The sequence below is a fragment of the Pogoniulus pusillus genome, chromosome 29 (assembly GCF_015220805.1).
Source record: "Pogoniulus pusillus isolate bPogPus1 chromosome 29, bPogPus1.pri, whole genome shotgun sequence".
Classification (NCBI taxonomy): Eukaryota; Metazoa; Chordata; class Aves; order Piciformes; family Lybiidae; genus Pogoniulus; species Pogoniulus pusillus.
This window is the reverse complement of record NC_087292.1, coordinates 634983-648208: the sequence shown is the minus strand read 5'-3', so window position 1 is coordinate 648208 and position 13226 is coordinate 634983. Positions and strand designations below refer to the sequence as shown.

The 13226-nt window shown below is 55.9% G+C and overlaps 1 protein-coding gene across 4 annotated transcripts in view; it reads right to left on the bottom strand.

Moving 5' to 3' along the window:
• CHD6 (chromodomain helicase DNA binding protein 6) overlaps positions 1–12612 on the bottom strand; it is a 105793-nt gene extending 93181 nt beyond the window's left edge. For all 4 annotated transcript variants that reach the window (XM_064167961.1, XM_064167967.1, XM_064167963.1 and 1 more), the window contains exon 1: positions 12463–12612. The gene's annotated coding sequence lies outside the window, so the exon portion shown is untranslated. The remainder of the gene's footprint in view (positions 1–12462) is intronic.
• Positions 12613–13226: the final 614 nt, after the last annotated feature.

The window sequence follows — 13226 nt, the reverse complement described above, 5'->3', positions numbered from 1 at the left end:
GGGAAGCCAAGGCTGCAGCCCCGGCTGCGCCCGACGGCCTCCCAGCCTCTGCCGTCACGCAAACGGCCCCTGCAGCAGGCCTGTGCAGCCGGCAGCCGCAGTCCCAGCCTCCCTCCGGAGCCTCCCCCACATCCTGCCTCCAGCCCTCCGCCGGGGGCTGAGAATGCAAATCCCGGGTTGTAATTTTTCCAAGTTAAAAATAGCTCTGTAGTTTAGTCAGAAGCAGCAGTGAGGCAGGGGGCTGGGGAGCCTGGCAGCTCCAGCACAGGTTTTCCCTTCCCAAGCTGAGGCTACGGAGAGCTCTGCACACAGGCTGTGGAAACAAAACTCCTTCAGCATCCCAGCTGCAGAGGCTCTGCAGCCCGAGGAGCAGGCCCATGCTCTCCCATTTCAGAGCAGCCCTAACGCTCCTTCCCGGCTCCCTGGCCTCGACCGGCCCCACAGAACACACGGCAGACCCAAGGACACCCACGGAGAAAGGAGAGCACAGAGGCCAAGTAACTCCGAGGCAGGAAGCAAACACGCCTCAGAGGGGTGCATGTATCCTGGGGCAGAGAATCGCACTGACGGCCAGCCCCAGGGAAGTCACAGCTGTGCTCTAGGAAATTTATTGTTAAGATATTTCCATTAAAAAAAAAAGAAGGGGAATTAACTCTGTGGGGCCAGGGGAGCTGAGACAACTGCTGATAAGAAAGCTCAGTGCAGGTGGCAATCCTGCCAGCCAAGCCATACCCAGGACACCCAACTACACAGACTTTTAATGGGTAGGCAAAAAAGGGCCACAAGCTCCTTGCCACTTGCTGCAGAGCATTCCCCATCCAGAAAGCCTGCTCAGCACCAGCACTTCTGCTCCCAAGCCCTCACAGACAAGCTCTGGGCCGTGCCAGACACCCCAGGGAGACACCTGGAACAGTGCCAGCGCCTCTGCACAGAGGATGTTCTGTTGGCACCCAACAAAGCAAGGCAGCACACGCAGGCTGGATGCAGCCCCTGGTAATGCAGCTTCAGTCAGCTGTGCTTCATGACTCTCACGACAAGCTCACGTGGCAAAACCCAGCAATAGCTCCTTTTTGGGGAGTTCTCAAACGTAGCTCCCAACTCAAAACCGTAACCACAACGACCTTCAGCAGTTATTTCAAAGCGCATAGTGCCACAGGGCTGAGAACAGAGGGCTCCCTTTGACTCCAGCGAGCACAGCAGCAAGCAGGGACCAACAGCACAAGGGGAGGGAAAGCTGCAGAAGGGCTGGAAACGCCCTGGGCTTGCTCAGTGAAGGTACAGCACAAACGCAAAGCTACGCCTGGCCAACCGGTGTGCACACCAATCCATGGTGTTCCAGCTGGTGGCTAGAGAGGGAAAACAACCCTAAAATGCACGTCTGTCATCACCTTCCTGTACAGCTCAAAATGAAGGGACTTGCCACTGCTTGGAAGGGCTGAGAGGCGGCTGTCAGCAAAGCAGGGATGCACCCGGGGTTAGCTGGGTGCCCTTTCCTCCACCACTGCCCTAGCGTGCAAGAGCTGCCAGCAGCCAGCGGGTTTCTCAAGCCTGCGTCTGCTGTCTTCTGATCAGCAGGCTGAGTCTCACTTCAAACAGTTGCTCATAAGCCCCAGGCAGTGGATTTTAATCCTCAGCATCAGCAAGGCAAAAAGCAGAGGAAAAAGAAAACAAATCTCTAGAGCTCAGTACCCAAGCAGAGAAGGAAGGCAGGCCACGCCTGCCCAGCCTCCTAGCTGGTACCCAACAGGCTGGGCTCCTGTAGGCAGCAGGCCCACAGCCACCCTCAGCAGTGTCAGGCCCAAGACTCACAGATGAGCACACTGGTGTGAGAAGATGTGCAGCACAGGGGCCTGCAGCAGCTCCTCAGGGGGGTACCGCACTAGCACAATTTGCCAGCCCTGCCAAGAGCATCACCAGCTCCAGCTCCTGCCACACCAGCAGAGCCCATCTCACTGACCTTCTCCTCATTAAACACTCACACAGTCTGGTGTGGCATTCGACCCAGGCCACCACACAAGTCATGTGAACTGCCCACACTTAACAAGCCATTTCTCCAGTGCCAAGTTGTTCTCCTCTTCATGCACTAGCCCCACCAGCAAGTCAACACAGACGGACAGGTACAGGGCACCCAGGTTGTGCCCGTGGCCATAAAGCCTTCCCACTTCTCCCATCATGCTTCAAACACTTGATTTCCTTCTTTAAAATACAGGCAGTGTTGGTATCGCTGTGCTGCAGGGCAGTCCCAAGGTGCACAGGCTCCTACAGCCCACGGCAGACTGCCTCTTGCAGAGCTTCCCACAGCTTTCCTGCTCTGGTATTCACTGCGGGCAGGAAGCAGCAGCTCATAGCCTTACGCCTTGTCTGCTGGCCAGAGGGGCAGCTCCACACAGCTGCAAAACCAGCTTGCTGGCAACCAAAAAGGTACCTGGTGGGCAACTCCTCTTCCCTTGTCTGGGACTGTACACCTTGACCTGCCCCTCCACAAAGCATGGAGCCTCAGTACCAGGGGAGTGTGTGCTACAGCTGCCAAGGAGACGGCGCAGAGCCTCAGTGCACAGTGACAACACAACCCTAACTACACTTTAGCTGGAAACGGGCAAAGCAGCTCTGAGGACACACTCTTGGTGCCAGAAACAGGCTTCCTTCTCTGAAGTGCCTGGCTGTCCCCCCTGGGCAGGAATGGGACCATGTTCCTCCTGGCTCTCTAGACCAGTGCTCATGAGGAGACAGACTTCCTGGTAGCATAAGAAAAGTCTCTTGAATTACTGGACCTTTGAGAGCACAGGGGCTGCTGCCAGCTGCTTTAGAGGCTTCCTGCAGCACGGCAAATCACCCAGCTCTCTCCAGCCCTCTGGAGCCATATAGAGGTCTCAGCAGAAACCAGCATCCTGCACACTCTGCACATTTCCTTCTGCCTTTTACTGCTCATACACAAGCACTTGGGACTTCACTTAGCTGCCCAAGTCACTCTCAAGGTCATCAGCCCTGTAAAGATGCCACCAGGCACATAATTTAGCCCACACCACCTTTATAAGTATGAAAGGTGTGCAACAGCCAGCTCAACTGGTAGTCCTTGACTGCTGACCAACAAACCTTTTATGAGGTTGCTTCTAGAGAGCTACACACAAAAGGACACCAAAATCAAGCCATCCCAAGGCTGATGGCTAAGATGTGAGATGGCATTCCTGAAAGCAGAGATTTCTCCTCTTGCTGTTGTTAATATCCTGCACAGCAAACCCAAGCTGTCAGAAAACAGTTTTGCCACACTGCAGACAGCTCCTCAAAGGCAACCAGAGCCCTTTGTACCTCTGTTTCCAACTGTAAAATGGGGATAAAAATCAGCCCTTAGAGCAGGACAGCTCACATGACGGATAACCACTTGGCAACGCAGCTCAAGATTTGGCTGTAAGCACATCTGAAGAGCAGATTTGCTGCTGGGATGGCACAGCAACGCCAGTCACAGCTCTGAAGGGCAATGAAGACCCCGCAGCAGAGTCCAGTTGTGCTGCAGTTTATTCCTTCAGGCATTTCTGGCATTTCTTTACCAGCTGAAACTCCCTGCTGTAGCCCTCCATGGTGCATCACCTGCTCTCCTGCCAGCGCCATTTGCAGCTGTCACCTGCTGGCTTCAAGATATTCCCTGCTGCACTCTTGCCATAACCACAGTAAAGCAAAAGAGTGGAGCAGGCTTTGTGCCCTCCTGCCAACCTGCCCCTGCTTCATCTAGCAACAGCCCACAGGAACATGCCCCAAGAAACACATCTAAGCCAGGAGATGTATAAAATGTGGTGAAGTCACCAGCAGCTGGGCTACAAGAGCACAGCACCTGAAATGTTTCCAGGGTGGGCACCGCTGCTTTGCCAAACCCCTCATCTGCGTACAAGCAACCGAACAGGGAGGGGCGTGCTGTGCATGAGGTGAGCCCAGGGCCAGCCTTGCTTTGCCCAGCATGGTCACATCTCACAACCTTCTTGAGCACAGGCACTGAAGGCTGATCCCAAGCTGTATCTTAACATGCAATGAGCAAGCAGCTCTCCTTTGGGCTGGGCAGCACTGGAAATCCTGGCCCCTGGGATTGCAAAACCCAAGTGACACAGGAACCTCAACTCAGTCTGTGCTCTCTCTCACACAGGGAAGGTAGAAAAGATAGCTTGCTACAGCGCTCACTCCCCAGCTGAGCCACCACCAGCTTACAGACGTCACTCACTTCATATTCTTGCCTTGTTGGAGTGGGGCTCTTGCACTTGCCCTGCACTTGCCCCGTCAATGCACCAAACCCAGGCCACCACATCCCAGGAGAAGGCAGAAAAGTTGTCTGGAAGACCTCTGCCTGTAGCAGTGCCAGGCACCTGGGGAGCCAAGCTGCTCCTCAGCACCCAGGAAGGTAACATGCAAAAAACCTCTGCCTCACTGTATGTTGTGATGTGGTCCCATGGGTCATGGCATCTGTTCTGCCTGTACACGCTAAGAGAAAGCAGCAAACCTCAGCCCAAAATAGTAACAGAAAGAAACCTGTTCTCCAGCCCTGAGAACTTGCATACTGAATCATAGAATCAACTAGGCTGGAAGAGACCTCCAAGCTCACCCAGCCCAACCTAGCACCCAGCCCTGGCCAGTCACCCAGACCATGGCACTAAGTGCCTCAGCCAGGCTTGGCTTCAACACCTCCAGGCACAGTGACTCCACCACCTCCCTGGGCAGCCCATTCCAATGCCAATCACTCTCTTTGCCAACAACTTCCTCCTAACATCCAGACTGCACCTGCCCTGGCACAGCTTGAGACTGTGTCCCCTTGTTCTGTTGCTGGTTGCCTGGCAGAAGAGCCCAACCTCCACCTGTCTACAGCCTCCCTTCAGGTAGCTGTAGACAGCAATGAAGTCACCTCAGAGCCCCCTCCTCTCCAGGCTAAACAACCCCATCTCTCTCAGTCTCTCCTCATAAGGTACCAGACCTGCTCCCCAACACAGACCAAGAGCACCCTTCACAAGCAGCACTGCTGCCCCACAGTCCTCAGATCTGCACCTTCATAGGCACCTGCAACTCCAGCTGCTCTGCCCTGCAAGGACTCTCACTCCCTCACATCTACCTCTAAGGTCTTCCTGGTTAGTCTGAACTTCACTCTGGAATACAACTTCTCCACAACCCCAGCTGAAGCTATTTTGAAGAACAGTCTCCAGATGCCACCTGTAAGGAGACATTCCCTGCAGTCACCTCAGTGCTTTGTTGCATTTGTGCCTCTGACATCATCTCAGGAAACAATTCAGGAGGGGAGGGAGAGAGAAAAGCGAAAAAAGAAATTCACTATGTGCAAATGCTTGGAGAGCAGCAAGACCAGCTTCAGTTCCTTCCTCAACTACAGGCAGCTCTTTGATACACTTCAGCAAGCACCCAAAGTTCTGCCCAGAAGTAAAATGCTACTATGGGTAGGAAGTGCACGTGGAGAGGTCCTCCCTTCTTGTCCCAGCGCATAATGCCCTTCAGTCAGAGGCCAGCGCAGGGCACTGGAGAGAGCATCAGCCTTGGTTGGCTGGAGGAAGGGAGCATAACCCTCCTGCCAGATGATGCCCCAGCTGCAGTCACTGACTGCAGAGCACCACCTTTGCAGAGGAGATCTAGGATCTCGGAGCACACCGAGCCCATTTGAACTGCACACAGGCAGAGCTGCTACAATTCTCCTGCAGGCAAGCTCCAGATACCCACCACGTCCAGGACCTTTATGGCCAATCAGCATCATCTTCATGGGGTCAGCTGGCCAGCAGGCAAGCACCAAGAGACTCATCTCTCTTTGCCTGGCAGGCCTACAAACATCTGTCTCCATTGACACACAGCAACATGAAGGCCAAACAAGCAAAACTGTGGACACAGCTGCAGAAAGTAGGTCCCCCAGACCCATGTCTCTACTGCACACACTTGCCAACATGGCTTCCACATCTCCTCTCCCTCCATACCCGAGTGAGCCACTCCTTTTCCACCCCTTTGCTTCAACAGACATCTCTGGAGGAACTAACATGAGACAAGGTCCAGAAATCCACTTCTGCTCGTGTTGGACATCTCCCTCTCCCAGTTCAGGGTGGCAGAAAGCACAGGAGGCACAGCTGGATCTAGGAGCACCGTCCAGGATTCCACAGCTCCAATGTGATGCTCAGCAAAGTGACCAGCAGAAAGCAGCAGATAACACTCGCAGGGCATTTTGCCTCCTCAGATGTGGGCACCTAGCCCAACATACATGCCCTGCAGGCCTGCAGTCACACCTTGCTACAGGGCTTCTGCAGAAGCCACTCTTATTGAAATGACAACTAATAAGACTTCAAAGAGCCTGTGCCCACTGAGACCTATTCTCCTTCACCTCCCAGTCTCAGGACTCCAGTCCTCACTCTCAAAACACAATGTGGGGCTGGCCCAGCTCCTAACCAGCAGTAAAAAAACAAATCAAACCAACCAACCAAACACACACCAAAAAAACCCACAACACCAGATTTGCATGTTTCTGTTGCAAACTAGAGCATGGATGAGACACTTAGTGCCATGGTCTAGTTGACTGGATAGGGCTGGGTGCTAGGTTGGACTGGATGATCTTGGAGGTCTCTTCCAACCTGGTTGATTCTATGATTCTCACCCTCCAGAGCATGGAGGTGGAGCAGTCAATGACTGGCTCCCAGATCTGTAACCAGTTCTCTAAAGAAATCAGGGTAACCACAAACCTCAGCACCTTCCCAGCAGGCACAAACCTTGTCTCAGCAACCTCCCCACCACCTCATAGCACATCCAGCACACAGAGCTGAGTCTCTGCTGTCAGCAGTGGCAGAGAACCTGCCTTTATGTATGCACAAAAGTGCATGCCGGGAAGAGCTCCGATACCCTGAAGAGGGGCACCCTACGGGGACTGAGAAAGATCACTGGGAACCAGGGCTTTGCTTGCCCTAAAGCAAGCAGCAGAGAAGCATACAAATAAGAGCAGAAGGCTGCATGTTATCACACCCCACCGCTCTCCTTCCCAGGCAAGGCGGCAGAGGGTACAGCGAGGATGCACCATGCACATATATAGAAGTCAAGAGCGAATGGCCCTCTCTTCGCTGATCCTCATTTAACAGACACTTAACACTTCAGCTTCACTTTATCTGACGTATGTTTCAAGTTCAACCAAAGCAGATGAAACATTTAGGGTTAAAGGTGCTCTATGCACAAGACCTAGAGAACCCAAGGCAGCAGCTCATGCAAAAAATAGCAGCTTTCACAGCACGTCTCCAGCAAAGCACTAATGTTTATTCTTGTATCTGGGACTAACTTTAATTCTGCCTCAATGCACAGCTATAACAAGGAATTAATGCTTCCTGAAGAGCCAAGACTTCCCCTACCTACACGTCAAAGAGGTGAAAGTCCCCACTAATTTTGCACCACCCTTGTTCCTGCATGTACCACACTAGCACACAAGGCTGGAATTCACCTTCAAAGGTAGCCACTGAGCAGAAGTTGAAATGTGAAATAAAATCCAGAAAGGATATAAAACTCAGGAGCTATCAGAGGCCTGTTCCTACACAGTGGAGGGCCTGATGTCTGAAGTCCTTCAATTAGATGAAGTCCTGCTCCATCCTTTGAAGCAATGCAAATTCCATGCCTCCTAGGGAAGGGTGGAGGTCTTGCTCCCTGAGGATTTTCAGCAGCTGCCGGGGCAGGAGGTGCTGCAGTTGTTGTTCCCTCTCCTGTTAGCAGATCAGCCACAGCAGCACTCAGTGCTTCCCCCGCTAGCGTGGGGCCTGAGGTCCTCTCCACTCGCTCACGTTCCCCTGCGACAGCTCCAAGGTTTAAACATTTGCTTCAGGGCCACCCAAGACACTGAATGAAGCCGTCTTGCCCCTCCACTGCCTATCTGCCCTTTCCTTGCAATAGCATGCACGTTAGTACGGACATGCAGCCAGCAGATTCCAGACAGTGCTTTCGGCAAACCAGCCTAGGAGGAAGCAACGAGTTACCTGCACTTCAACCCAGTCTCCCCGTAACAACGGAGCCAAAGGGCAGAGAGAGCCAGACAAGTGTAAGAAAGCTTCACCAGAAGAGATCTAAACTTAATCTCAACAGTTAAAACACAATCTAAAAACAAACCCAATTGAAAACTCCACGAAAGCCCTGAAACAATCAAGCAGACCACATAGTGCCTATACCTGTGCAACATTAGGGCTGCATAAAGCTAGTGCAAAGGCCTGGCTGCAGATGACATGCTGTGCGTGCTAGAGTGTTGGGAGTGTCACCCTCGGACTGCTGCTGAGCAGCATCCCTCACAGGGAAACCACGGCTGGAGGACGGCACGTGCACAGGCCAGCATCTCAGCATCACAAGACCCACACCCACTGCACCCCTGCAAGCCTATTTCCAAGTCCCAGAGGGACTGGGACTTGGTTCCCACGTTTCTCACTTTCTTTGCTGGCCTGAAGAGTGTTGTGCTCCTGGCTGAGCAGGATTTATACTCACCAGAGGCTGGGAATCCCCTGGAGATGACTGGCTGCGGTATGGAAACCTCTTAACCTCCAGCCAGAGTCTGCTCCACAGAGGGGAGGGTTTTGTACAAAGGACAGGTCAAGTACTCCAGTGACCTCCTCTGTGCCAACATGACCAAAGCCCCTGCTCCCCCCTGAGCACTGGGCCCGAGGGCAGCAAAGGGCAGAATCCCTACTCCCAGGCACCAAACTTTTAGCCGACTTCCCAGGGAGCCAAGTGTGCTCAGGCACAGCACCACCTTACTCCAGGTAGCTGCGAGGGACCTGCCTCAAACATTACAGCCCAGCCACAGCACCTCAGCATTCCACTTAGGCTGACTGGACACATCCAGCATAACAATAGCAAAAGTTACTAGCCACATACTGGCAGATTGCTCGGCTGCATACCAGATTTTCCCATATAAGGGAAAGTTGAAGGCATTGTCCTATCACACGGAAAACATTGCAGCAGCCCGGAGATTACAGAGCGAAATCCGTGTCTCCCCTGTGGAAGGTGACACCCGTAGCAGCACATTTTTCCCTTCTGCTAACACTTTGGTCACCTTGCTCCAGCTCTGCTGTTTCCACCCGAGGCTTGTGCCTGCGGATCCCTGGAGGCTGGCCCGGACAAGCACTGCCCAGCACAGTGTGCCCAGCATGCTGCAACACGAGGGCCTGCCCTTCCTGACAAGACTTCGGTCCCACCACCACCACGCTGGCAACGCAGGCACAGGCACTGTCACCATTCCCAGGGGGAGGTTAACTCTGTTTTCATGGCATTTTAGGATGCCAAGAGCCCGCTATACAAACCCTGCGTGCTGCCAGCACTGTGCCCACAGCAAATGCTGCTGCTCGACTGCACACAGACCATTCACCCTGACCATCTTCTCTCCCCTTCACACTGCTTGCTGGCCCCCAGCGACAGCTCTCCCGCTGCTTTCGTAGAGCAGGGTGAAACCACCAACACCAGAGACTGACTCCACTGTCCCGGGCAGGAAACTGGGAATGAGAGAAACGTTTTCACTGCTACGGACAGGACCAAAACCCCCAAGCTCTCCCAGCCGCCCTGAAGCCCAGCCAGAGCTCTAAGCAGTGTGCGTGCCAGTGTCTCCTTAAGACAAGTTCAGAGAGGCCTCCACACACACGCCTGCTTTCCAAATCCGAAACACCAAGTCCACATTCCTGCACCAAGGGGTCCCTAGCAGTGCAAGGCTGATCAATCCTCTCCCCTCCTCCGCAGGGCAAGCTTCTCCTGCACAGTACCAGCTCTTATCTCCGCAAACCCCAGACGGGCCAGGACACCACAGCTTTGCGCACAAAACAAATGCCTGCTCCGCGGCACAGCTCTCACCCTGCCGTCTCCCACAAACAAGTGCACTTGCCTGTGCAAACTGTTCTTGAAATAACACAAACCACTCCAGGGAAACACTTTCTGTTATCCACCGGTAAGAGTTTACATCTTTGGAGAAACTCGTAAGAAAATATTAAAGATCTCTCAAAGAAAAGGAAACCTCAAACATTACTGAGACCACATTTCTAAGGGATGGGGGAAAGGCAGACATTTGCCTCCTCTTAAAGAGAGGCGGTAAAAAGCAGACACTCCTCTAAAACCCTCCTCTACCAGGCTACCAGGCCTATCAAAAGGCCCAGAAGACACCTATGGCACACCACTGGGGCCAATACCCACGCATGCAGGACCAGCTGCTCCAACACCAAAAGCTTAGACAAAGTCACCCTCCCCCAATACCCACACACAGGACAAATGAGGAGAGGTAAACTCAAGCCATCAAAACAGCATATGCTACCAAACCAGACAGCAACGCTCAGAACAAGGCCATGAGGGACTCCAACAACATCTTCTGCGAGAGACATGCATCATTTGCGCACTGAGGGCACCGAGAAGCAGCAGAGGAGCGGCCTTAGTTCCACCAAGCCACTTCTGAACATATCCACACCAGCCCAAATCAAGGAGCTGCCACTGCCTTCCCAGCAATAGGGCAGACACTTCTGCTTGAAGTAACGAGACAACAGGTAGACATGAACAGCCACAGCTGTGGGGTGGGTTTCAAACCTCATAGTGAAAACGAACCCAGAGCAATCTCCAAGGCCTTGCTTGACTTCGGCTTTTATTTGAAGAATAACAGAACACGGTTCCAGTTCTGGTGCCCCTCTGAGCAGGGCCCAAAAGCAACGGCAGCACTTCACTTCAGCAGGCCAAGTACCCAGAGCTCTGGCAACACCCCAATCCAACTGACCCCACTCCACTTAAAAAGATACAGGCAGCATTAGCTGCCAAGCATCTGCAGCCCTGCAAGTGAACAAAAGGGTCAGGATCAACATCTAACAACTACAACCACATCTCCACTGCCAGGGAGGCGAGGGACTGCACAGAGGTGCTGGAGATTCCTAAGCAGACCTACAAGATGCTGTGCACCACCGCAGGGCGCTATTTCCACCCCTCTCCCTTCATTCTCCAGCCCTCGAAGCATTTGCTGCATTTCCCAGGCAGCAAGTAAACAAGGGAAGAGCCTGAAGGTTTGGGCTCAAAGCACCCCAGCTCATGGAATAAATAAATCAAGCACTTTTCACAGCAAAGAAGCATTCGCTCCATTTCCCAAGCAGCAGGTAAACAAGGGAAGAGCCTGAGGTTTGGGTTCAGAGCACCCCAGCTCACGGAACAGGTACATCAAGCACTTGTCACAGAAAAATTGCCAAAAAACTCCATCCCACGAAAGGTGGGCAGCAGACGAAGCAGAAGCAGCTCTCCGTGTGCCGAGGCAGCCTGCCTGGCCTCTGCAGTCCCCGACTTTACTGTGAGTTTAGCGTAGTTGTCAGGAAGGCAAATCGATAAGGACGGAGACCGCCGCTGCTCCCAGGCAGGGCACCGAGGCTGCCATACTAGAGATGCTTTCTCTTCGTTTTCCCATATTCCGCCTGCGTGCGGCTCTCTCACAGCGTTTACCCTACAGACCTCATTGATCAAGCCTAAAATCCACCTCAGCGGCCTATAAAAGTCACTGGGAGAGGGAGAATCCCACATGGCAGCCACCAAAACACGGCGGACGCAGGGCTGTGGGGCGACCGCCGGGATGATGCAGCGCGGACGAGACGCAGCTTCGACGTGCCTGTGATGCCCCTGTTGTGACATGGCTGCAATGTCACAACAGATCCGCGGAGGCTCCGTGTGCAGGGGCCATGCGGGACGGACCCGCCGGTGACAGTGACGGGCCCGTCGCCGAGGAAACGGCCCTTTAACCGGATCCCACCCCGATGCATCGCTCCGGGTGTCCTTGCTCGGCAGGGGCCGGGCAGCTACAAGCCCGTGCCCCGAGGCCTCCTGCCTGCCAAGAGACTCGCTTCTCCCCCGCCCGCGAAGTTTAAAGACTTAATTATCGATTTTCCTGAACACTGCGGCCGGACTGACGGCGGAATGCTGCGCCCCGCGGGCAGGCTCCCGGCACCCCGCATCCCACACGCCGCGGCAGTCGCGCAGCTCAGTGCGGGGCCGGGGGCCTCGCTCCCCCCTTCCCGGCCGGGAGGAGCCTCCGCGTAGCGCCGGGGGAGTCCGCCCCGCCTCCGGCCCCCCGCACGCCCCGGAGCCGCCGCAGCAGCGGGGGGCGAGGTGGCCGGGCCCCAAGCTGCCGGCCCGGCGCCGGCTAGGCGCGGCCTTCCCTGGGCCTAGCGGAGGGGCTACGGGATACCCCCCTCGCTACCGCCAGCATCCCCCCACCCCCGCACTGCCGCCGGCCCCTAACCCCAGGACAAGGCCACAGGAGGAACCCGAGGGGGCGCCACCGCTCCCCGCCCGCCGCGGCCAGCCCGGCCCCGCGGCCAGAGCCATGACAGGGCCAGAGCCACCCGAGCCCCGCCGCCCGCGCCGCCGAGTTCATTCATAGCGCCGCCCCGGCGCGGCCCCCCCGCCGCCCCCCGGCCCGCCGCCGGCCCCAGCCGCGCCGGGTGGGCGAACCCAAAAGTTCGGGGCAGAACTTACCTAAAATGGCTCCGCGGCCGCCAAACACAAACAGCTATTATTTGGTGAAGTTTAGCCCAGCACCCTGCAAGGACACCCTAACCTCGCCCGGGCACGCCCACACCCCGCGCCTATTGGCTGCCTGCCGCCGCGCGCCGCCGCCCATTGGCCAGCAGAGCCGTCAGCCGCGCAGCGCCCGCGCCAAGCTTGGCTGCAGCGCGCCCGCCGCTCGCTCCATTGTGCTCCTGTTTGCGCCGATGAGAGCGCGGCCGCGATTGGCCGAGCCGCCGCCCCCGCGCCCCGCCCCGCCCCGCCCGCGCCCTCCACGTCCGCGCCCGCCGCGCGTTCCCCGGATGTGAGCCGCACCGGAGCCCGGGGCGCCGCCGGTCAGCCGGGCTCAGCCCGGGGCCTGTGGGCAGCGGTCCCGCGTGTCCTCGGCCTCGCTACCCGCAGGCGTTGGCGTCGAGTGTCGCCTCAGGCCTCGGGAGGTGCGAAGGCGCCCAAGGCGGTCCGGGTTGGACGGGGCCGGGAAGGCTCGAAGACAGGTGTGGGGCGGCGGCCGGTGTGGAAGGAGTGCCGCTGCCCGGAGGGGAGCTCAGCGGGAGCCGCCGGGCCAGAGCCAGGCCTCTGTGATCCTCCCATCCAGGAAAGCCTCGGCGGGGACTGACCCGGCAAGGCCTGGCTGGGCCAAGGAGCAGCAGTTCAGACTGGCCGTCGAGGCAGGGCTTGGTTTTGGGGGCTCTCAGGCAGAGCCGCTTGGAGTGACATCCTGGTCACACAGCACC